Genomic DNA, 26,533 nt, shown 5'->3' with positions numbered 1-26,533 from the left:
AGGTAGGTAGGTTCTTGATTGTCAAGTGGATCAAAGGTTACGGGGAGAATGGGGTTGAAACAACTTATTGGCCATGATTGAATGGGAGAGCAGACTTGTCAGGCCGAATGGCCAGATGTCTGCTCCTATGTCTTATGGTTATGACTCACCTCTGGAGCAGGTGGGTCACGAACTCAGTCCTCAAAAGAAAACTGCTGGAGATCACAGTGGGTCAGGCAACATCCATGGAGAGAGAGGAAGCTAGATGAAGAGTGTACATCTAGTGCTACTGAGAAATCACTAGCTTTTGGTATTTTCGAATCAACCTGTTCAGGGATGTTATTACACACCTTTGCAGCAGGTGGGACTTCATCAGGTAGTTGTGGAGCAGGACCATAAGACACAGAATGTAATTTTTTGCAATAAATTCTGTGCCTGATGGCCTTAAGTTCCACAACCACCTGAGGAAGGAGCAGTGCTCCAAAAGTTAGTGCTTCCAAATAAACCTGTTGGACTGTAACCTGGTGTTGTGTGATTTTTAACTTTGCCTTGCATGGGACATAAAGCTTGGATGAAAATAGACTATAAAACAGGTTTTCACAATACAGACCAGCTTCATGTCACTTACAGCAAATGACAGATACACATTACAAACTTTTAAACAAGAAGTTGTGACTATTAGCTCAAATTAAGATAGATTTAGGAGCAGAGAAACACTGTGGGTTTTAAATAATGTCAAAAACGATTGGAATATTCTGCTGAGAAGTCTTTGACCTGAACTGTTAACTGTGTTTCCATCTCCACAGATGCTGCCAGATCTGCTGAGTATTTGTGGAATTCTTCTGCTTTCATTTCACCCCCAGTAATTCGCTTTTGTTCAAAGCAGAAAACTTCTATATTGAAGCAAAGTAAACATTTGAATGGTTTCCAGTGAATGAGTGGAAATGGGCAGCACAGTGGCTCAGTGATTAGCACCATTGCCTCCTCGGTGCCAGGGACCCAGGTTCAATTCCAGCCTCAGGCAAATGTCTGTGTGGAGTTTGCACATTCTTCCTGTGTCTGTGTGGGTTTCCTCCAGGTGCTCTGGTTTCCTGCTACAGTCACAGATGTGCAGATCAGGTGAATTGGCCATGCCAAACCCCCCCCACAGTATTCAGGGGTGTGTAGGCTAGGTGCATTAGTCAGGGATAAATATAGGGTAGGGGGAATGGGTCTGAATGGATTACTCTTTGGAGGATCATTGTGGATTTGAGCCTGTTCCGACACTGTAGGGATTCTATTCCCAAAGAGCTGGATGGAATAGCAATATACTGCCCTGACTTGGAAATATGTCAGAATCCTGGAATTCTCTCCCTAAGGGCAGTGTGAGTCAACCCACAGCACACGGACTGCAGTGGTTCAAGAGGGCAGCTCACCCCCAACTTCTCAAGGGCAACAGGGGACAGGCGATAAATACTGGCCCAGCCAGAGATGCCCACGTTCCATGAGTGAATAAAGAGAAGCTATTTTTTAGGGAAGTGTGTAAGCACATTGGAAACGGCCTAGTGGAGTTATTGCTGGATATTAATCCAGAGACCCAGGTAATGTTCTGGGGACACAGGTTCAAATCCTGCCACGGCAGATGGTGGAATCTGGATTCAATAAATATCCAGAATTAAGAGTCTAATGGTGACCATGAATCCATTGTCGGGGGGAAAACCCATCTGGTTCAACAATGCCATTTAGAGAGAAAACTGCCATCCTTACCGGGTCTGGCCTACATGTGACTCCAGACCCATAGCAATGTGGCTGACTCTCATTTACCCTCTGGGCAGTGAATGCTGGCCTAGTCAGCGATGATCCTTATCCCATGAATGAATATAGAGGGAAAAATAAAGGTCTTCAGAGAAGGTTTACTGGAATAATAACTGGAATGGGCAGATTGCCTTATGAGGAAATGCTTATCACCACTAAAGATCAGAGTCAAAAAGTTTGGTGTTAGAAAAGCACAGCAGCTCAAGGAGCAGCAGAATCGACATTTCGGGCATAATTCTTCATTAGGATGGGGGGGGAGGGGCTGTGAGCAAAATAGGGTGTGCGGCTGACGAAAAGATGGATGGGAAGGCAATAGGTAGGTGCAGATTGAGGGGGGGTGATAGTGATAGGTTGGATTGGAGGGTGGAGCGGATAGATGGGAAGCAAGGTGGACAGGCAGGACAGTTCAAGAGAGTGATGCTGAGTTGGAGGGTTGGATCGGGGATGAGGTGGGGGATGGGGAGATGAGGAATCTGCTGCAATCCACATTGATGCCGTGTGGCTGGAGGGTTCCAAGCCAGAAGATGAGGCGTTCTTAAGAGAAGACTTGACTGAAACATACAAGATCCTGACGGGATGGATGTGCAAAGGATGATTCCTTCTTGTGGGAGAATCTAGAACTAGGCCGAGGGGCTGCTACTGTTTAAAAATAAGGAATTGCCCGTTTAAAATAGAGAGAAGGGTTACCTCCTGTTAGGAGGGCACGAGGCTTTGGACCTGTCTCCCTCAAAAAGCAGTGGAAACAGTCTGTGAATATTTTTAAGGCAGAGGTAGATAGATTCTTCATGAACAAGGAGGTGAAAGGTTATCGGGGAGATAGGCAGGAATGTGGAGCAATCAGATAGCTGCGATCCTACTGAATGGTGCAGCAGGATTGAGAGACAGAGTGGCCAGCTCTTTATTCCTTACTCATAGATAGCGAACAAACACCAAACCTAAAGGGCCTACACAGCCAAAGGCAAGGTACCACCAGGGATAGAATGATTTTTTTAAAAAGTGTCCAACGAAGTATAGTTCATTACGTCCGAGTAGTTACAATCCTCCTGGAGTTATCGGATCAGAATTCACAGGACAATGTTCAAGAAGCTCAGACGCTGTGCAAAACTGAACCTGCCAGCTTTTCAACAGTGAGAACATGCAACAAATTGCCAAGATGGCACGTAGCAGACTGTGGCTCCTGAACGAGGCACATGGTTGGAAGCTTTACCAACAGGAAACAACACCTACCTTACTTGCTCAGAAGGAGACAGGAGTCGTAAAATTCCCTGGTATCATCACCACTCATTTGGCTTCCTGCTCAGACAGACTCACGCTTTGGACTGGCATTTTCTGAGTTTCTAGATAAAAATTTAAGAAACATTTAGTCAACATGGCTCCATCCAAAAGTTGAAATATTATCCAAATGAGTCAAATATTATTCCAAGATAAATGAGCTGCCTTCACTGATCTCAATCACCATTGCTCACTTCAGTGCAGTAGAGTTAGATTGGGGAGGCAAATATTGCCTCTTAGAAAGACGGAAAATAGAAACAGGATGAGGCTATTCAGCCTCCTGAGCCTAGCCCACCACTCACTAGGATCATCACTGATCACCTTGTTCCTTTGATTCCTTTAGCTCCAAGTGCTATATCTAATTCTTTCTTGCAATGATACAATATTTTGGTCTCTACCGATTTCTGTGGTGCTGAATTCCATAGGCTCCCCATTCTCTGAAATTTCTCCTCATTTCAATGTGGGTGACATGGTGGCACAGTGGTTAGCACTGCTGCCTCACAGCGCCAGAGACGCGGGTTCAATTCCTGCCTCAGGCAACTGTCTGTGTGGAGTTTGCACATTCTCCCCGTGTCTGTGGGGATTTCTTCCGGGTGCTCTGGTTTCCTTCCACAGTCTAAAAAAAATGTGCGGGTCAGGTGAATTAGCCATGGTAAATTGCCCATAGTGTTAGGTGCATTAGTCAGAGGGAAATATGTCTGGGTGGGTTGCTTTTTGGAGGGTCAGTGTGGACTTACTGGGCCGAAAGCGGTAAGTAATCTAATCTAAGTGTAACCCTTTGGTTCTGCCACTCCCAGGTCATTGGAAACATCCTTCCTGCTTTTATTTCATCTAGCCCTGTTAGAATTTTACAGGTTTCTATGTAAAACCCCCTACTGATCTAAACTTCAGCTGAACTTGACTAATTCATTCCTTGTATTCAGATCTAAACAACTTTGGAATTCGTTGGGATGCAGTTAAACTCTGTAATTACATAATTCAATAAAAAGACCAAAAGCTGCAAACACTGAATGCCAAAAATGAAATGGAAATATTTCACAGGTACATAAGAACATAGAACCCAGAAGAGTACAGCACCGTACAGGCCCTTTGGCCCGCGATGTTGAGCTGCCCTTTTAGCCTACTCTAAGATCAAACTAACCTAAATACCCTTCATTGTACTGTCTTCCATGTGCCTATTGAAGAATCGCTTAAATGTCCCTAACGTAACTGACTCTACTATACTGCTGGCAGTGTATTCCATGCACTCACATAACAGTGCAAAGGACTCTAGTGCATAGGGATCTGTCCCATCCTCTGGGACAGAAGGATCCTGTTCAAGTCTTACCTGTCCCTGAGCTGTGCCATAACATGTCTGAACAGTTCGTTGAAAATAGTTTTATTTAAATGGTGAGAAAATGGTTTAAAACTTCAGATGTCAACAACATACTTTGTGACCTGAAACATTGAGCTATCCTTTCTCTTTGCAAACACTGTTAGACTTACAGTGTGCCTTCAGACTTTTCTGTTGTTGTTAATAAACAGGATGTCAAAAAGGACAATGCTCCTGTCCGGAGGGAACAGCAACTGCCCAGCTGTTGCCCAGTGCCAGCTGGATAGTTTGGCACGTGAGGAACATGGCAATGATGAATCCTCCCTGATGAATCCCTCCTCAAGAAGCCTGGCTTGTGATCAGGACAGATACTGCAGCCCCTGAGAGAAACGGTAAGTGAATCTGTCCCTGACGCCAGCCTCAAAGAAAGGATTTGGATTAGGAGATCAGGCAACCTTGCTGTTACATTGAACAATGGCATGGCACCTTGAGTATGGACCTGAAACGCCAGTGCACACTAACTGTCCAACTCATGGAGTCACAGAGTCATACAGCACAGAAACAGACCCTTGGGTCCAACTAATCCATGCTACACTAGACCCACCTGCCTGTGCTTCACCCATATCCCTCTAAACCTTTCCTATTCATGTCCTTATCCAAATGTCTTTTAAATGCTGTAACTGTACCTGCATCCATCACTTCCTCTGACAGCTCATTCCACACACAAACCACTCTCTGTGCAAAAAGGTTGCCCCCATCTCTTTTTTAAAGCTTCCTCCTCTCACCTTAAAAAGATGCTCCCTAATTTTGAACCTAGAGAAAGGACCCTTGTCATTCACTTTGTCTAAATCCCTCATGATTGTAGAAACCTCTATAAGGTCACCCTTGAAGTAAGACTTGAAATGCCAAGTTCAACTGTTCTTAATTCATTGATAAACAGCTTACCAGAGCTCTCCCTGCTGCACCAGTACAGAGCTTATGTGTGATGTACTGAGAACCAGATCACCATTACTGCACTGTCGCCAGGTCAAAATCCTGGAAATCGTGTTCTCCCAGCATTGAGAGTGTACCTGCACTGACCACCCCACCCTGCATCCCCCAGGACTGCAGCAATTCAAGAAGGCAGCTGACCACCACCCTCTCCAGTTAGTGACTCCCAGGTCCCCATGAACAAATCTTAGAAATGGAAAGTTAAAAATTGTAACCGAGACTAAGTAAAAACACACTCACACTTACAAGCACAGAAATGAACAAGGACACTAGAGAGGGTGATCCTGCTGTTTTGCAGCTGGCGGTGGTGAAAGCTTTAATTTGTTAATGCCCCATCTCCAAACCATACTCTCCATTCCCTTTTGGGAACAGTAGATCCTCCTTTTCATTGTACCGAACAGTGTGCGTCTAAATGATCTTCAGGCACAGAGGGAAAGGAGTTCCTCATTGCACAGCACTGGAACCCATCTCTTTACAAAACGCTGAACTGGTCTGGATCCTGTCACCATGGAGACTCAACGGAGACGACTGACTGAACTAACCATTCACCATGGCAACAGCAACTCATCACAGCAACCCTGTTAGACTGTCTTTCAAATTACACCCTACAGAGACAACACACAATGTATGTCTAAATCCTTCAAATTAAGGGAAACGAAATCAAACACCACCATCAAACAGCAAAATAAGAGTATGGTGAAAATCCTTGCATATAGATATTTCATTGAGTGGTGTTATTCTTGGATTGTTAATGAAATGCACAGATACCTCACCAGGTGGAGTATTCATGCACGTACTCCTGTGAAAGACAAATCTCGGTGAGTTATTTTCAGGCCGTAAGTTGACTTTTATTCCCAATGTCACTCAGCTACATTTGACAGAAACCGATGGTGGTGGTGGTGGGGATGTCCTGACTGGTGCAAACAGGACAAACACTTCCCCCCTTTTGCAAACCACAGCTCGACCTCCAATAACACGCGTTTCATTAGCACAAGTTCGCTGTAACACGACTGAAAAAATTAGGGACACTGTTTCTAGTGCGTGAACCTTTTAAAGCATGTATCGGTTATAACTCGATTCCGACCCCATTAGTTTAAATAGTGCTATTATCACGCGATTTTCTCATAGCACAGGATTGCACAAGAATGGAGTTACCGCCATATAGCAGAACTGACTAAACAACAACACAGGGTGCAGTCCCAATGGCAATACCTCAATCTATCTGAGTTCATATGCCAATCCATCAGCACCTTCTTCTCTTGCAGTATAAATTGGTGTTCCGTTTGAGACTTGGTATTCTTGCAATTCTATCCTGATGAGTGCAAGACAAAAAACCTTGACAATGTCTTGTTTCAGCAATTTTCAAGTTCGGAACCTCTGAGCAACTAAATAGATATTTACAATGAAGTCAACTCGTTAATGTCTCCGGGACTACAATTTGATTTCAGAAATTTGTTTGGGGTTTGACCAATGGAAAACCTGGAGTGCACTTTTACACAAAGTATTTCAAAAATAATCATACTTTTAGGGCAAAAATTGTGGGGTCGCCTTTTATTTGAGAGTAGACAGCTCTGTATCTTACAAAAATGAATGTGTTATGATATTCAAAAACACTGGACATCTGCTGCAAGATGCATTTAAGTGACCTGCACTTTACTGTAAATCTCGCTGCTGCAGGGAATTTTACAAATTCTGAAGTATTTGTAAAATTCTTGGCTGCTTGTCATTTGGAAAAACATTACAGGAAGTCCAAAGTGATACTTTCACATGGAGGATTACTGGAACATGGAATGTTTTGCTACTACTGAGTCAGATTATATCTCATTTAAACATTGCTGGTATCTGCTCACTCTCAAGACATTTGTAATCAAAATGGTATCTTTATTGTAACAGTATTGCAAATACAGGATTTCTGGTTAAACTTTCTCTGAAGGCTTTGGCAGAATCTAAACTTCTCAGTCTGGAAAAGGGACATCAATGTCCAAATATGTATCGGCTACCTCGTATTAATCTCTGCAGTACATTCTTAAAGGTACGACCATTGTCACACATATCAAACTACCACTTCCCTGAAAGAGCCACCTACAATTTGCATTTATAAATATTTTTAGTCAACCTGATCAGAGACGTTATTGCACACCTCCAGAATAGAGGGGACTTGGATGGCGTTGTGGCTCAGTGTTTTGCACTGTTCTCTCATTGCCACCAGGGAACTGAGTTCAATTCCAGCCTTTGGCAACTGTCTGTGTACAATTCACAGTCTCCCTGTGTCTGCTTGTGCTTCCTCCCACGTGACGTCCAGAGACGTGTAGCTTAGATGGAATGGCCATGCTAAATTGCCCCATAGTGACCAGGGATATGTAGGTTAAATGGGTTAGCCTTGGGAAATATTGGATTGGAGGGCAGGTGGGTCTGGTTGGGATGCCTTTCAGAGGGATGGTATGAGTTTGATGGGCCTGCTTCCACACTGTAGGGATTCTATGAACCTGTGCTTCTGTGGTTCAGAGGTAAAGACACTACCAGTGCACCACACAGTGTGATTTGATGCACTCTAACAGAATGCATGAATGCTGCAGAATTGATTGGCTTCCTTAATTGCCAATGCACAGACAGTTTGTAACAAGACACGTACACAGTGTCTTCTGCAAAGGTGCAAATTCAATAAAAGCAAAGAAAATAATCGCCAGCAAATTTTGCATCAAAAGTACAGACCAGCCAAGAGTATTTAAAGCTGTACTTCATAAATATGCTTGCTGGTTTTCTGCAGTTTCAAAAATAACCCATGTTTGCTTTACATGGATGACAATGTGTATAAGTGTTGACAGGGTATCGATGCTGCAAATTCAGTTGACATGAAATGGTTCTGGCTTCATCCAAGCACTAAACTTGTGCAAGTGTGAATCATAAGTCAGGGTCAGACTGACCTTGAAATTCAGTAGAGACAGGAAATTAGAGAGCGGAGTGGGAAGGCCAGGAGGGAGAGGGGACCCTCCAAGGGGTCCCACTCCAGTGTTAGATTAGATTCAAACACAAATTCTAGCTCCTCTCAATATATAGCGTTGGTGCACAGCAAAACCACTTTAAGACAATGGTCTTACTGCATCTAACCTATTCCTCTTCCTCATTTATCCATGGATGTGGAGATGCCAGTGTTGGACTGAGGTGGATAAAGTTAAAAATCACATAACTGTGTGGCATTCTTACCCACTGTGCGAGGAAGAACATTTTAATGAATTGGACGTCAGAAAACCCCCCAAGTCTTATGGGGTGGTGGAGGCTGGTGATGGAGCATCTCCCCCAAGACTACCTCACAAATATGGCACACCACAAAACAGAACAGTTTTACAAGACGTGGCAGCCCTTGCTAAACTATATTGACGCTGACTTATCAGCAATGTTAATCAGGGCCGTGGGTATCGCCGTGGGAATCAGTATGGGTACCCATGGGGCGCTAAGGGAGGGAGAGGCTGGGGAAAATGAATATGAGTACAACGACTGGTGCTCCCAGGGATGGGAGCCTCAATGGAGGTGTGATGAGTGAAATAGAATAAAGTTGTGAGACATAATTTAAGTTAATTTGAATTTAGTTTAATTTAATTTTTATTTAATTTGTTTGTAGTTTAGTTTAAGTAGATACGTTTGCTCTGGTAGAATAGTAGGTCATTCATTACTAATAGTATCGCGTTATGACTTTATTGCACTGCCTCTACTTTTCTGTTTTTTGGGGGTTTTTTTGTATATAGATGTTTTGTAAAAGATGTAAAAAGGTCTCTCATAAAAATATTTCTAAAAAATAAATCACACAACACCGGGTTATAGTCCAACAGATTTATTTGGAAGCACTAGCTTTCGGAGCACTGCTCCTTTGTCAGGGAAAGCGTGTAATTCCAAATAAACCTGTTGGGCTATAACCTGGTGTGTGATCTTTACCTTCACTTACACATGGCATCATCTGAAAATACTCAGTCAGGTTCCCCGTGATCACTGCCAACATTCTCTCACCAGCCGCGTGTTTGCTCCCTGCACTGCATACCATTACTCACACTGACGATCCAACATCCTGGAAGGGTCAGAGTTTCCTAGAAATTAAACATTAAGAAGGCCCTAAGCTTTTCCGGAAACTCTGTTTCCTGACCACACTTTCCAACCTTCCCTCAAGCAGCTCTATGGACCTGAACCAGGCAGTTAGAGCCACGCTGCTGCATCTGACACCACTGCTCTGTTCCTGCACCATGACTCCATTATCCTTCTTCCCCTGGACCGTGCTCAGCTCAGCTAAAAACCACATCCACATCTTCAATACCTCGAGACCCAACTATTTCAGCCCACTCTGGCTGGTCTCCCATCTTCCACCCAATAGAACCGTGTGCTCCATCCAAAGCTCTTAATCCACATCGGATCCCGTTCACTCACCAGCTGCCTGCTTGTCGTCCTGACTCCCTGACAAGTTTAATGTACTCGTTTTCAAATTCGCCCGCAGCCTGTCCCATCCTTCAATTCCAAATTTTAAGCCACTCAAGGCATCTGGGACCCAGTCATTCTCAAATCCTTGCCATAAACATCTCTGTCTCTCTCATCTCCTCAAGGTATCTTCTAATCTACCAATTCAAAGATGTTAGTCTTTAACCTCTGGAGCAGGGGTGTCCTTTTTGTATATTTTCCTGATCTACCAGTTCAGAAATGTTATTACACAGATCTTGACCCAGGCCTCCTGGATCAAAGGTAAGGACACTACCACTGCACCACAACAGCTCTTCTCTTCCCCTCTGAAAACCTTCTTAAAATCCAGTCCCACATTTGGTCACCTGTCCTGTGAAATGTCGACAGCTTGCTCATTGTATTAAGATAAGCAGGTGAGGGATGTTGTTTAACTGAGTACCAAGAGCAGGCTAGGGCCCTGTTGTGGTCTAGTGGTAGTGTCCATTTCCCTGGTCTGAGGGGCTCGGGCTCATGTCCCACCTGCTCCAGAGGTGTGTAATAACATCGCTCTGTTGATTAGAAAGTATCCGAGGGAGATTGTTGGGACTGAGGGTTGATGGATCAGAAGCAGACCTATGTCATCATTTTCTACTCAACCCATTTCAAGATGCTATTACACACCTCCAGAGTTGGTGGGACTTGAACCCGGGTCTCCCAGTCCAGAGATATCACCACTATACCACAAGAACCCTAAAGCAGACATATGGAATGTAGCATTCTGTGAATAAACCAAAAAAAGACTTTGCAACTACTTTCACACTTCATTATCCGTCTTTGGATCCAATTGACATGATAATATATATTTTCCAATCATGTTCCAGCACCACGATTTGTCAAGATAAAGGTGCTACATGAATGCAGGTTATTGTTACAGTGATTTGCAAGCCTGATCCAAGCAGCCATGTGGTCAGCTAAAAAGGGAGTGCGATTAGAATCGGATAGCGCTAAACGTTTAATTAGTCCATGCACACACAAACTCAATAACAGGAAATAAAACTGCAGAACAGAAACTCACAGACACTGCACTAAGAAACATAAAAAAATAGCAGCAAATCAACAAACCCCCCCCCACCAGCCCAACTCCAATCCAGCCCTTGTCACACATCAACCAGCAGCACTGTGAGGACAACACCCTCAGCTAAAGGTCTTCACTCCTTGAAGACACTCTGGGAAATGCTGGGCCAGGCTGCACAAGTCAACAACAGATGGAAGGAACTTTTTTCCTTCCTTTGGGTTTACTTTACACTTATTCACTGAGTTAAGCCCAATCTGCAGAACCAGTTTAACACTGAAAGCAGTTCTGTCAACTACTCTTCTCGTCTCAGGGTCTATAAAGCTGAACATATATTGATTGTCCTACAAACAGCAACAACGTTGCCCTATTGCAAAAGCAGACACCATCAAAAACAACTCCAATCAATCCACACACAGTGACAACTCAAGTTTAAACTCTCTGCGTGCACAAAAAACTGAAGTTCCCAGCATGGCACCGTTCAATCCCCACAGTACAGCACCTTCTTCATCACTGCTCACTGCCACACCTGCCAAACGCAGTCTCACAGGGACATCTGTTCCTTAGCTAAGACCTGATGTTGGTAATCCCCAAAACAGTCCTGCTATTCTTGGCAGAAGCGTTACCCCTTAGAGGAGCAGTGGGCAAGGGCCTGCAGTTGGTTGAATGTTCCTTCTGTGTCCAATAGGTCCTGGTGAGGGTTTCACCCTGGTGCTTCTGGCCCAGAGGTATGGACATTACCACACAACTTCCATAACCCAATGGAGTCCAGTGGTTCCCGCTGACTGAGTTCTCCTTTGATTAGTGGAATCATCTTCTGTGTTTTATAGTTCAGTTACTTTAAGATATTTTGAACCTACCTGCTCACAGATGTTACAACACACCTGGAACAAGTGGGAGTGAACCTGGACCTTCTGCCTGAGAAATAGGGACACTACCACTGAAGAAGGGCTTATGCCCGAAACGTCGAATCTCCTGTTCCTTGGATGCTGCCTGACCCGCTGCGCTTTTCCAGCAACATATTTTCAACACTACCACTGCACCCCAGGATACTAACAATAGGATAAAGAAAGATCTGGAAAAGCAGTCACATTGAATTTCCCTCTTCTCCTGAATACTGATGAATGTATTACTGAGTCCAAATTAAACCCCTTTTCCACAAATCAACAGTGCAGATTTAATCAGTCAGGAATTGACTGAGCTTTCAGGTAGGATTTCAATATGGAATTGAGTATAGGAGTTGGATGTATAGAATGCATAGGTACAGGATGTCATGTTGAGGTTGTACAGGACATTGGTGAGGCCTCTTCTGGGGTACTGTGTCCAGTTCTGGTCGCCCTGTTACAGCAAGGATATTATGAAACTGGACAGGACTCAGAAAAGATTTACCAGGAAGTTGCGGGACTGAAATTATAAGGGGTGGCTGGACAGGGGTGATCTTATAGAGGTTTATAAAATCATGAGGGACACAGATAAAGTGAATAGCAAAGGCCTTTTCCCTAGGGTGGGTGCTTTCAAGAATAGGGAGGCATCTTTTTAAGGTGAGAGGAGAAAGATTTTAAAAAGACATGAGGGGCGACTGTTTTACACAGAGAGTGGTTCGTGTGTGGACTGAGCTGCCAGAAGAAGTGGTGGATGGGCGTACAGTTACAACATTCAAAAGAGATTTGGATAGGAAAGGTTTGGAAGGATATTAGCCAAGTGCAGGCAGGAGGGACTAGTTCAGTTTGGGATTATGGTCAGCATGAGTCAAAAAGGGTGGTGCTGGAAAAGCACAGCCGGTCAGGCAGCATCCGAGCAGCAGCAGAGTCGACATTTTGAGCTTAAGCTCTTCATCACGAATTCTCAAAGAGTTGACTCTCCTGCCCCTCGGGTGTAGCCTGACCTGCTGTGCCTTTCCAGCACGACACGTTTTGACTCTGACCTCCAGCATCTGCAGTCTTCGCTTTCTCCCTATTACGGTCAGCATCGACTGGTTGGACAGAAGGGTCTGTGTCTGTGCTGTATGACTCTGTAACTAGATAAATGGTTGAAGGGGAGGTGTTTTCAGGGAAATGGGAAAAGGGGCAGGACAGCAGGACCAAAATAAAACAACGGGCAGCGGATGCCGGCAATCTAAAGCAAAAACCAGAAACGCAGCAAGTCAGACAGCACCAGTGGGAAGAAAGCAGAGGTCATGGTTCGAGTCTGGTGGCTCTTTGTCAGTTTCTCCAGCTATTTCTATTTCTGTTGCAGGCCAGCAGGACTCAGCGGCTAGCACTCTCACAAATCAAGATGGGCCGAAGGGCCAGCTACTGAGTTGGATCGAGCTTCACTGATCTGCTGTGCAGCTGGAGACAAGAACCTGCCGACTCAGCTGAGTATTGACAACTCGGGCCAAACTGACAGCTGCTTCAAAAAGACAGAGCTCGGGAGAATAACAGGAAACCAGTCACGGGACGATACGGTTGAAGAGTCTGGATGAGGGGGTTTTAGGAAGTGGGCACAGACTCCACCAGATTGAGATGCTTAGATTAGATTACTTAAAGTGTGGAAACAGGCCCTTCAGCCCAACAAGTCCACACCGACCCACCGAAGCGCAACCCATTTGCCTACATTTACCCCTTACCTAACACTACATTCAATTTAGCATGGCCAATTCACCTGACCCGCACATCTTTGGACAGTGGAAGGAAACCGGAGCACCCGGAGGAAACCCATGCAGACACGGGGAGAACGTGCAAACTCCACACAGTCAGCCGCCTGAGTCGGGAATTGAATCCGGGTCTAAGGCGCTGTGAGGCAGCAGTGCTAACCACTGTGCCACCGTGCCGCCCACCACTTTGGGTGATGCAAGGCAGTGATGGTTAATGGGTGACACTGATGTGAGAGCCTTGCAGCACACGGTGAGGCCATTTGGCCCAGTATTGCTGGTGCTGGCTCCATTGAAATGGCCATTCAACTTGTGCCATTCCCTACTGCTTCCCCTTTGCCCTGAGGATGATGGCAGCCCTGCCGCATAAGGACATAAGAAATATGAGCAGGAATGGGTCATCTGGTCCCTTGAGTCAAGAGTGTGGTGCTGGAAAAGCACAGCAGATCAGGCAGCATCCGAGGAGCAAGAAAATCAATGTTTCGGGCAAAAGCCCTTCATCAGAAAAACCATTCCTGATGAAGGGCTTTTGCACAAAACGTCAATTCTTCTGCCCCTCGGATGCTGCCTGACCTGCTGTGCTTTTCCAGTACCACACTCTCGACTCTACTCTCCAGCACCTGCAGTCCTCACTTTCACCTATATTGTCCCTAGAGCCCGCTCCATAGTTCAATAGAATCATTTTGTGGGCTCAGCTCCACTTACTCACCTGTTCACCATAACGCTTAATTCCTTTACTGTTCAAAAATCTACCTTTGCCTTAAAAACATTCAAAGAGGGAGCCTCAACTGTGTCACTGGGCAGGGAATTCCAGAGATTCACAGCCCTTTGGATGAAGAAGCTCCTCCTCAGCTCAGTCCGAAATCTGCTCCCCGTTATTTTGAGGCTATGCCCCCTAGTTTGAGTTTCACCCACCAGTGGCAGCAACCTCCCTGCTTCTATCTTATCTGTTCCTTTCATAACTTTATATGTTTTTATAAGATCACCCCCTCATTTTTCTAAATTCCAATGAGAATAGTCCCAGTCTGCCCAATTTCTCCTCATTAATTAACCCTCTTAACTCCTGGAACAACCTAGTGTACCTCCTCTGCACCCACTCCAGTGCCAGGACACAGATGGTGTTATGAATGGATGCCCCCAAACTCCAGACGTGCTCAATCACCTTGGGTAATCTCCTCTGCAGTAGGAAGACAGGACGCCTACTCGTAGCGCGCTTCAGAGACTATCTCTGGGACACTCGCACCAACCAACCCCACCGACCCGTGGCCCAACATTTCAACTCCCCCTCCCACTCTGCCAAGGACATGCAGGTCCTGGGCCTCCTCCATTGCCACTCCCTTACCAGCTGATGTCTGGAGGAAGAACACCTCATCCTCCGCCTCGGACTCTCCAACCCCATGGCATCAATGTGGATTTCACCAGTTTCCTCATTTCCCCTCCCCCCACAACCTTATCCCAGGTCCAACCTTCCAAATCGGCACCACCCCCATGACCTGTCCTGCCTGTCAATCTCCCTTCCCACCTATCCACTCCTCCCTCCTCTCCGACCTATCACCTTTACCTCCACCTCCATCCACCCATTGCACTCTCAGCTCCCTTCCCCCCATCCCCACCCCCTCCCATTTATCTCTCCATGCCCGAGGGTCACAGCCTCATTCCTGACGAAAGGTTTATGCCTGAAACATCGATTCTCCTGCCCCTCGGATGCTGCCTGACCGGCTGTGCTTTTTCAGCACCACACTCTTGACTCTGATCTCCAGCATCTGCAGTCCTCAGTTTCGCTTCCTTGAGTGAGCCTGACCCCACTAGGCTGGATATGAAAGGGGAATTGCCCAGTCAGTCAGGCTGTTAATGACAGAGCCTGGCAGTGCTGCTCTATAACGTGGCATTGATGTGTAACAGGTGGCAGACAATACCAACTGGAAATATGGTTCCCACGAGTGCTCATTTTTCACTTCCCTCTCCTCCTCACCAAAAAATAAGTTAAACAGAGTGGTTCAGGAACTCACTCGGGGGTTCGGATTGATTGCACAGAAAGACAGATCGCAAATCAACCAGAAAGACCTGGTAAAAGACCAGGGAGCACGATCCTGGCTGGGCCACTGTCTAGCTGGAGCATGTTTTGCAGGAAATCACTGTGTAAAACAGTGCTACTAATTCACATCATCACCGTCTGCTCAATGTCAGTGCCCTTGCAGTTGTTTGTTGCACCGTGCAACACATATCAACACAGTGTGGTTCCCATTGTCAAACTGACATCAAAAACAAAAGCAACCTGCACAAAAGCACAGACGTGCTGCTTGTAAAACGGGCAGCTCTGACTCTCTGTCACAGGCTCATATTCAATGTCGCTCCAACTCACGGACTAAAATTTCACCTCGGTACTTCAACCAGTGTCTTCATACATGCAAACAGAAGTGGGAGTGGGTTAACGCCACTATGTTTATGGTCTGCAAATTGTTCAGCATTTATGTTCTACTTTAAGCTTCATTCTTGGGATGGGGTGTGGGTGCCCAGGCCAGTACTGAATGGCAGGCCTCCTTTCTGGTGAGAAAGTGGTGCTGAGCCACTATGTGGACGTTGGCAAGTCAGGAGTTTGTAATTTCAGCACCGCATTGATGGAGGAGCGGTGACATGTGTCCAAATTGTGTGGAATGAGCTTAGGAATAAACTATTTATAGAATAAAATCATAGAATACAACAACACAGGAGGTTATTCAGCACCTTATGCACTTAGAGTCATAGAGATGTACGGCAATCGAAACAGACCCTTTGGTCCAAACTGTCCATGCCGATCAGATATCCCAATCCAATCTAGTCCCACCTGCCAGCACCTGCTAATGCTTTGAAAAATTGTTCCAATTAGTCTAATGTGCTTTTCCTTTTCCATAATCCCATAAATGTTTGTCATGAGCAATCCTGCTGAAAGCTCTCAACTCTTTATTCAGATCACAAGAACTCACCATCCTCCAGTTTGAATCCTGTCACTGTTGGCATGTGTGAGACCATAAGGAATAGGAACAGGACCCCACGAACCTGCTCCACCATTCCGTTCCTCACATCCACTCTCCTGGCCTTTCTCCGTAACCGTCGTTTCCCTGACTGATCCAGAGTCTCTCTCTTGCAGCCTTCAATATTCACAGCCCCGACAACTCTCTGTGGCAAGGAGTTCCAAACACCCGGGCAGGAGAAATTCTCAGTCGAGAGTGTGGTGCTGGAAAAGTACAGCAGGTCAGGCAGCACCTGAGGAGCAGGAAAATCAATGTTTCAGGAATAAACCATTCATCGGGATTTCCCAATGAAGAGGTTATGTCCAAAACATTGACACTTCTGTTCCTCGGATGCTGCCTGACATGCTGTGCTTTTCCAGCACCACTCTCTCGACTCTGATCTCCAGCATCTGTAGTCCTCACATTCTCCTGGAAGAAATTCTCAGTCTCATATTGGTACCCCTTTATAAGAGGGTGCCCTCTGCTCCTAGACACTCCCATGAGGGGAAACATCCTCTCAGCATCTCCCCTGACAAGCCCCTCAAGAATCCGCTATGTCTCAATGAGATCACCTCTCATTCTTTTAAACTCCAAACAGTAGAGTCCCAATCTTTGCCAGGAAGCCAATCCCTGTATACCAGGGATCATCCTAGTGAACCCTCTCTGAAAAAATGAAATTATACCTTTGCCTTAAATATGGAGACCAAAACTGTAAACAGTAATCCAGATATTGCATACCCTTGTCCAGTTGCAAGTAAGATTTTTCTACTCTTATATTCCAACCCTCTTGAAGTAAGAGCTGACATTCCCTGATTATCTACTGTGCCTGTGTGCTAGCTTTCTGTGTTTCTTGTACAAGTATTGCCAAGTCCCTTTGTGAGGCAGCCTCCTGCAGTTTGTCTCCATTTAAATAATACTCAGCTTTTTGGTTCCACTTTGTGTACCTTGCCTTGAACACAGTTCACCTTTAAGGATTGTATGTGCTATATGTAGACAATGTTGTGGCTCTGCCTTTTAGCAGGCAGCATACATAGAGAACAGTGGGGGCCATAATGTCTGCTTCAGAACTTGTAAAGCCTTTTGCTGTTTTAAACCAACCCACAGGGTTAATCAGTCCCTGATGAGCGATGTTATCAATAACACGACTGTCTCAGGCCACTTCAAACTTTGAGTAGAATTGTCTCTGAGGCTGACTGGCAGAGTCGATCGAAGAGGCTGCAGGGTGAGGGTCTGAAACCAGAATCCCAAGTTAATCCAGTACTTGGTGAAAGCACATTGTCCTCCAGAAGCATCAAGAATCCCAGAAATGCTCAGAAAGCGCCAAAAGTAGGAAACTTTCCAAGGACCTCCGTTCTGCTACCTCCAACTAAAGGAACATGAAAATTCATGGCAGTGCAAACAGCTTTTACTGTCACCTGTCTGTCACAGAAATCCTCGAGATCCTGGGTGTTTACATCAAATGGGCTGGGTGTATCCTCTATTAACTAACAGGAAAACAGACTGTGGTTTATAATTAGGGATTAGTGAGATACCAAGTTTGCCTACTACCCAGCACACAGACCTCCTGCAGACAGGAGCCATCCAAATGCAGCACTCAGAACAGAAAGGCCACCATTTCGCACATGTACAGATTTGCGCATGTTCACTGTTTAACAGCAGGGCTGCAACTGGAAAAGGTCTCTCAGTCGTAATGCTGCCTCATGAGTAAACCTCAGCCCGTAGTCCCCAACAATGGGAGTCCCACTGCATAGCTGCTCATGCAGGTTTACTTTGAGAAAGGTACTACAAGCTTTAACCACTCCTTATCAGGAAATACCGGGCCACCTTTCCATGGACCTATTTGCAGAACAGCATTCCGAGAAGCAACATTTCTGAGTATCAGCTTCTCAGAATTCTTCATATAGCTTTATAACCAGGCAAGAAGTTGGTCTCATTTACAAACTTGTGCGTTAAGTGCAAATTCCTTTTTTTCAACAAATATCTTTTGTTGCAATGATCCCGTGTACTCGCTAAATGCTGGTTAAGCACATTGGGTTTATTTTATCTTGATGGTAAACCACACATCTACACTTACAGACAAAAGTTGCTTTTACATAGCACCGTTAACTGTCCCTTTTACAGGAATGTTATTGAACATGGATTAATACAGAGCCAAAGCCAAAGATGCATTCTCACCTCTCGGTTTTAAAATTGTTGACCTAGTTTTCATGACCTTGATTGTCCCTCTCTGTTTAATCTCCTCTAGACCCACAAATGTGCAGATTAGGTGAATTGACAATACTAAATTGCCCATAGTGTTGGGTGAAGGGGTAAATGTAGGGGAATGAGTCTGGGTGCGTTGCGTTTCGGAGAGGTCGGTGTGGACTTGTTGGGCCAAAGGGCCTGTTTCCACACTGTAACTAATCTAAAGAAAACCCTCCTCTAACTCTGGCCTCTTGTGCAACCCCCATCCTAGTCACTCCCCACCCTCAGTGACTGCGCTTTCAGTTTACTAACCCCCAGCATTCCCTTCCCGCCTCTCCCTCACCCTTAAGGGACTAAAACTGACTTTCTTAATCAAGCTTTTGATATTCTGACCCAACATCGCCTCGCATGGTCAAGGGCAAAACTTTGTTTGAAAATGCAGCTGTGAAGTGCCTTTGGTGTACTGAAGATACAAGACCTTGCTGTTGCTGCCACACAGTAAAATGTTTCCAGTTTTTTTCTAATATAACTTTGTTCTTGGGATGTGGGTGTTGCTGGCTGTTTATTGCCCGTCCCTAGTTGCCTTCTTGAACCGGTGGCTGGGGTCAGTTAGCCCACAGTGAGGGGGGTGATGCCCTTCATAGACAAGGTCCCTGACAGGTGACATTGATCTGTACCAGTGTCAGGCAAAAACAATACTGGTATTTCTTAGCCCTGCAGACTCAATGAAAACTCAAAACCTACACAAAGGAATTGATGTGAGATCCAGTGTGTCCAACTACATTGTGTCTCACACACTGAATTATAGATCTTCAACAGTTTCCTTCTATGAATAAACGACCATCGTCCATGATGAAAGTTATTCCAATGTACTTCAGACCAACCTCCTTACATAACCCTGAGCTCCTCCAACCCTGTTGCCCCTATTCCAACTCTCGGCAAGTCTCCTTCGCACACTGCCCTATGCTCACAGACCAACACTGACTCCCAGTCCAGCCAGACCTCAATTCCACATTTCTCATCTTTCTGCTCAAATCCTTCCATGACCTTGCACCTGTGACTTCATCTTTCCTGATCTCCGTGACCTCCCTGCTGTCCCGGAAACCTCTGAGTTACCTCAGCTTCTCTAAATCTGAGGTCGCTTGAGCATCCCCCAATTTTAAACAAGGCAAAGCCTTAAGCTCTGGAATAAAATAGGGAGGTGATGACCTGGCAGTATTATTGCTGGACTGTTAACCCAGACACCCAAAAAATGTTCGAGAAACCCGGGTTCGAATCCCCCCATGGCAGATGGTGGAATTTGAATTTAATTTTAAAAATCTGAATTAAGAGTCTAATGATGACCATGTGTCAATTGTCAGGAAAACCCCATCTGCTTCACTAATGTTCTTTTTTGAAGGAAACTGCCATCTTTACCCGTTCTGGCCTACATGTGATTCCAGACCCACAGCAATGTGATTGACTCTGAACTGCCCTCAGGGCAATTAGGGATGGGTAATTAATATTAACCAGCGACACCTTCATCCTATGAATAAATTAAAAAGAAAGGTCTGCTAGCATCTATGGAAAGAAAGCAGAGTTAATGTTTTGAATATTATTCCAAAAAAAAGGATAATTGGAGTCAAAATGTTAACTCTGTTTCTCTCTCCCCAGTTGGGCTGGGTTTCTGCAGAAATGTCTGTTTTTGTTCTTGAAGATCTGGAATTCCTTTACTGGATAGCTGCACCTCCCTGAGCTCGGATATCCGGGCTGATATTTATTCTTCAATTGACATCACTAAAACAGATCAGCTACCCAGAGGGGATTACCGATTAACAAAAACAGAACTACTTGGAAGTGAGCGTGCTTGAGATATACAAGACAAATCGGCGCACTATGTGTCATTCACAGGTTTGACTGCTTCTGAGTGGTCTTTATCTCGTTGGTGTTTGTGGGAGCCGCTTTGCACATCCAATGTGTTTCCTACATTTCAACAAAGATTAGACTTCAATAAGAAATTGTTCATTGACTGTAAAACAATTTGGTTATGATAAATATCATTCCCTTTGCTTTAAAAGGCAGGTGGACACGGGTACAGTTACAATGTTTAAAAGATATTTAGATAAGTTCACAAATTAGTGGGATATGGGCCCAAGCACAGGCAGGTGGGATTAGTTTGTGATTATGGTCGGCATGGACTGTTTGGACCAAAGGGTCTTTTTCTGTGCTGGATGACTCTGTGATTCTAACTCTTTGACCAAGCTTTGATACACCTAGCCTAGAAGCTATTACTAGAAAGAGGGACAGGTGTAGGCCATTTGGCCCCTTGAACCTGCTCTCCCACTCAATAGGCTCATGATTGATCCAACAGACCACTTTCCTGCTCTTACTCCATGACCCTTGATTCCCTGATTGACGAAGAATCGATCTATTTCCACCTTTAATATAGACATCTCTATGTCTGGGTTGGAGTCAAATTTTGGTTAATTGTCATTTCTGTAAAACATTTGCTGATATTAGACTGTTTTGTTGTTTTGTCCCATTTCCTAAATCAGATATTGAGCCTGCTCATCTTCATGGCCCTTAGAAGATATTTTGGGTGTAATACATTAGACCTTTCACTCCTCATTCAAGTGCGAATAACTCCATATTCACTTATTTCACTTCAGAATTTGAGGTTATTTCCATCTTTAAAAAGTCTTTTGCCTCAACTGCATTTGCTCAGCATCAGTTGCCTGTGGGCTCTTTTCTGAAGAATACTTGATGGGTTCCCCTCCTCCGCCTTCGAGTCATAGAGTCAAACTGCACAGAAACAAACCCTTTAGTCCAACTCATCCACACTGACCAGCCATCCCAATCTAACCTAGTCCCATTTGCTAGCAAATGGCCCACATCCCTCTATACCCTTCTTATTCATATACCTTTATATTCATATTCAGGTGCCTTTTAAATGTACCAGCCTCCACCACTTTATCTGGCAGCTCATTCCATACACGCACCACCCTCTGAGTGAAAAAGTTACCTCTCATGTTCCCTTTAAAATCTTTCCCCTCTCACCTGAAACCTATGCCCTCTAGTTCTAGACTCCCTTACCCTGGGGAAAAGACCTCGGTTAATCACCCTATCCATGTCCCTCATGATTTTATAAACCTTTATAAGATCACCCCTCAGCCTCTGACACTCCAGGGAAAACAGCCCCAGCCTGTTCAGCCTCTCCCTATAGCGCAAACCCTCCAACTCCAGCAAGATCCTTGAAAATCTTTTCTGAACCCTTTCATGTTTAACACCTTTTATTAATGTTTATCTTTTCTATAGCAGGGAGACCAGAACTGAGTGTTGTATTCAAAAAGTTGCCTAAGCAATGTCCAGTACAGCCACAACATGACCTCCCAACTCTTATACTCAATGTTCTGACCAATAAAGGTAAGCATACCAAATACCTTCTTCACTATTCTATCTACCTGCAATTCCACTTTCAAGGAACTGTGCACTCAACCCTAGGTCTCTTTGTTCCAGAACACTCCCTGGGGCTTTACCCTTAAGTGTATAAGTCTTGCTCTGGTTTGCCTAACCAAAATGCAACACCTCACATTTTTTAAAATTAAATTCCATTTGCCACTCCTTGGCCCATTGGTCCATATGATCAAGATCCTGTTGTACTCCGAGATAACCTTCTTCGCTGTCCATTACAGCACCAAATTTGTTGTCATCTACAAACTTACTAACCATACCTCTTATATTCGCATCCATATCATTTATATAAATGATGAAAAGTGGTGGGCCCAGCACAGATCCTTGTGCCACACCGCTGGTCACAGGCTTCCAGTCTGAAAAGTAACTCTCCACCATCACCCTCTGTCTGCTTTCTTCAAGCCAATTTTGTATCCACCTGGCTGGCTCTCCTTGGATTCCATGTGATCTAACCTTACTAACTAGTACACTATGTGGAACCTTGTTGAACACCTTGCTGTGTCTGCATCCTCTGTCACTAATGACCACACCACCCTCCTCCAAATACCTCCCCTCTATTGTCCAGTTGGATGGGACCACCCTCACCTTCCATTTCCACCAATTCAGTCACGGCAGAGAATCACCTGTAACATCGTGGTGGAGGATGGTCAAAACGTTAACTCTGCTTTCTCTCCACAGATGTTGCCAAACCTGCTGAGTTTTTCTCCAACAATTTCTGTTTCTGCCTCAGATTTCCAGCAGCCAGTGGTTCTTTGTTCTATTTCCCTTGGAGACTCTGGGTTGGACAGCACTTTGGAAAACAAGAGATACTGCTCTGAAGAAGGGACACTGGACTCGAAATGTTAACTGTGCTTTTTCTCTTCACAGAAACTGCCAGACCTGCTGAGTTTCTTCAGCAATTACTGTTCTGGTTTGAGATCTCCGTATTCGCAGTTCTTTGTTTTGTTAAAGGACAATACGCGTTCAGGGCAGCAAGGTGCCAGTGCAGAGTCTGAAGGACGCAGTCGCTCAGAGGATCGGTGGACAGTGGGAATTTTAACAATCAACTCCAGAACCCAGCCAGGTCTTTTGCTGCTTTGTTATTTTTTTAATTTCAAACTGAGTCTGACCGAAGCTCACAGGTAAGTGACAAGTCTCAGCAAGAAGTGATCAGTAATGAACTGGATGACATAACTGATGCAAGAGCAAGAACTGTCTCAGATGTCCTGGCCAACACTCCACCCTCAATCAACGCCGCCAACAATTAATTAAAGAGGCGTTCATTGCAATTCATTTGGCATGGGAAGAGACAATCTGGCCTCACACTATCCCAGTTGTGCAATTCATCAAATACCTTGGGATTTTTCAGCAATGTACTGAGACGTTTCACAAATTCAAGCTCTTTAGTTTTTGCTCAGTCTATGTGTGTGAAGTGCTGTGGGGTCATATTGTCAACAGGCACTCTATGAGTGGAAACATTTCTCACCTTCTGAGCTGTTTACATGTATTTTGAGATGTTGCGGAGAGCACTTAGTTAGACAGAAGCGAACTGAAAGTGTGGTTTAATTCAGACCTTTCCTGAAACCTGTTTACATGAGATAACACTTCACTTTGGCTGGTTTAAGGCTTCGCAAACAAAGACAGCAGCAAGACTGGTGGTCAGTTCTGAACAAAGCTCACTGGACTCGAAACGTTCACTCGGTTTCTCTCTCCACAAATGCTGCCAGACCCACAGCAGTTTACCCGGCAATTTCTACTTTAGTTTCTGATTTCCAAAATCCCCAGCTCTTTGTTTCTCACAGTACTGGATAAACTCAGCAGGTCTGGCAGCTTCTGTGGAGAGAGACTGAGCGAGAGACAAAGTTAACATTGAGTCCTGTGACCGTTAGAAGGGGTTTTTGCTTGATCAGCAGCCGCAGTTATTTTATTTTAGTTCTGAAGGGTCACTGGACTCAAAACGTTAACCCTGTTTCTCTGTCCGCAGATGATGCCAAACCTGCAGCAATTCCTGTCTCTGTTTCAGATTTCTGCAGTTCTTTGGTTTACTATATAAGATTAGAATTCTGTCTCACCTAATGTGCAACCAACCATGCTCTGATTTATTCAAAGCTTAAAGTGAAGCAATACTCAATTTTAACATGCATCATTTCAAATTCAAAGGGCAATCTGTCAAGGCAGAAATTACCAGCAGGAAAATCGATGTTGATTTTCCTGCTCCTTGGATGCTGCCTGATCTGCTGTGCTTTTCCAGCAACACTCTAATCTAGACTCTGGTTTCCAGCATCTGCAGTCCTTGTTTTTACCTAGAAATTACCAGCAGCATGTAAATAAATGTTTTTCTCTAGCAAGACAGAAAAAAGTTCATATCTTTTCATGCTCTTTGGGTGGCATGGTGACTTAGTGGTTAGCACTGCTGCCTCACAGTGCCAGCGACCTGAGTTCGATTCCACCCTTGGGTGACTGTCCGTGTAGTCTTTGCACATTCTCTCCCTGTCTTTGTGGGCTTCCTCCGGGTGCTGCAGATTCCCCCCAGAGTCCAAAAATGTGCAGGTGAGATTAACTCGCCATGGGAAATGCAGGGTTACCAGGTGAGTCAGGTTGGGATGCTCTTCAGAGGGTCACTGTGGACTTGATGGGCTGAATGGCCTGTTTCCACACTGTAGGGATTGTATGATTTTATGTGGGTATTGCTGGGAATCTTCTCCTAATCCCAGATCAACCCCCTCTGGAACATGAGAAGAAAGAGTATCAATTTTTGCAGCATGCTTCCAACAACATGACAGTGGCATTCAGATAGCTGGTTTCACACAGATGTCATGTCCAGGCCAGACTTCTAGCCTCCTTCATGTCGACCTTGGACTCCAGCATCTGCAGTTTTCTTTTCTCTCAAACCAACACTGCAGTCTCCACAATGTACACCCAACCACCTCTCTGTGTTCCACCCTTTGTTCCCCCTGTGCATGACCAGATTTAAAGCTGATTGATATTGCGAGGAATACACCTTCTCAAGTGAAGACTGTCCAGAATAAATTTATAAAGGAACTTCAGGGCCAGACACAGGTAGCTGAGTTTTCATTCCACAGTCTTGACTGAATCTACATCTAGGTCCTGAGATAATAAGGACAATGTGTTAGCAATCAGAAGCCCACTGTATGTATATGAAATATAACACATACTTCAGATGCCACAGTACAGAAAAAAGCCATCCAGCCCATCAGATCCACACTAGTCAATAACATTTACCAAACCTTTCTAACCTCCTTTCCCAGAACTTGGCCCATAGTCCTCACATCACAAATGCAGATCTAAATCAAGGTCAAAGTTAGCTAAGTATTACCGGACAATCAGGGTGCTCTCTCCATTGACAGAGATGGGCTAATGGGGGGTCACCATACTTCAGGCAAGGGGAAGGAGAGTCGGGTCCTTCATGGTAACTTCAGCCAGTCTGGGGACTGAACCCACACTGTTGGCGTCACGCTGCTTTGCAAACTAACCATCCAGCCAACTGAGCTAAACCAGCCCTGTGCATCTGAATGCTAAAAAGCTGGGTTATACATATAGCACATTGTAAAATATCTCAATGTCACAGTAAAGAGAGATAGATTGTTAAATATACACTGGGGAGGAGAGGGCTTACTGGTATTATCGGTGGGGACTGATAATCCAGAGTAATGTTCTGGGGACCCGGGTTCAAATCTTGCCATGGCATATGGTAGAACTTGAATTCAATTAAAAACAGTCTGAAACTAAGGACCTGATGATGACTGTGAATCCATTGCTGATTGTCAGGAAACATCCATCTGGTTCACTAAGTCCTTTAGTGAAGGAAACTGCTATTCTTAACTGGTCTGGCCTACATGTGACTCCAGACCCACAGCAATGTGGTCGGCTGTTAAGTGCCCTTTGAGCAATTGGGAGAGGCAATAAATGCAGTCTGACCAGTGATGTCCACATCCCGTTAATGAAATACGAAAGAAACCTCTTGATGGTTACCGTGAGCAAGTCAGAGGAACTAACCATCGACAGGTGGACTGAATAGCATGAAGAAAGTAGACCATGAGAAAAGTTTTGAGATGCTATTTATTGTGTGACAGTGTGGCAGGATGTGGTTTTGGAAACAAGAATCCCCACCAACACAGTGACTCTTGATCAAAGCCTGTGGATTGGCAGTGGCTGGCCCCTTACCTCCACTTCCAGGAAAAGTGTGGTAGGGAAAGATGAGTTAACCCATAAGTAGCTGAAGTGTTGTGATGCCCTCACACAATCAATGTCTGATCGGGCTTTGGCTTGATAGGGTGAAAGTAGAGGAGCTGTCACACCACAGGGAGGGTCTGAGGAGCCTATTGAATAAAGAAAGGGGGGTTAGGTAGAAAGAACGATGAAAGAAATTCCAGAGCACAGGAATGGATATGTTTTACAGTCAATATGAGTGAGGGAGCAAGATACAAAGAGGTGTCAGG

At 44.9% G+C, this 26,533-nt stretch overlaps 1 protein-coding gene across 2 annotated transcripts in view; it reads right to left on the bottom strand.

The window, feature by feature from the left end:
• Positions 1 to 26,533, bottom strand: part of pik3cd (phosphatidylinositol-4,5-bisphosphate 3-kinase, catalytic subunit delta) — a 224,246-nt gene that overhangs the window by 156,435 nt on the left and 41,278 nt on the right. For both annotated transcript variants that reach the window (XM_060852452.1, XM_060852453.1), the window contains exon 3: positions 3,001 to 3,110. The gene's annotated coding sequence lies outside the window, so the exon portion shown is untranslated. The remainder of the gene's footprint in view (positions 1 to 3,000; positions 3,111 to 26,533) is intronic.

This window comes from Hemiscyllium ocellatum, chromosome 37, assembly GCF_020745735.1.
Source record: "Hemiscyllium ocellatum isolate sHemOce1 chromosome 37, sHemOce1.pat.X.cur, whole genome shotgun sequence".
NCBI lineage: Eukaryota > Metazoa > Chordata > Chondrichthyes > Orectolobiformes > Hemiscylliidae > Hemiscyllium > Hemiscyllium ocellatum.
The sequence above is the reverse complement of the archived record's forward strand: the minus strand, read 5'-3'. Positions and strand labels throughout refer to the sequence as shown.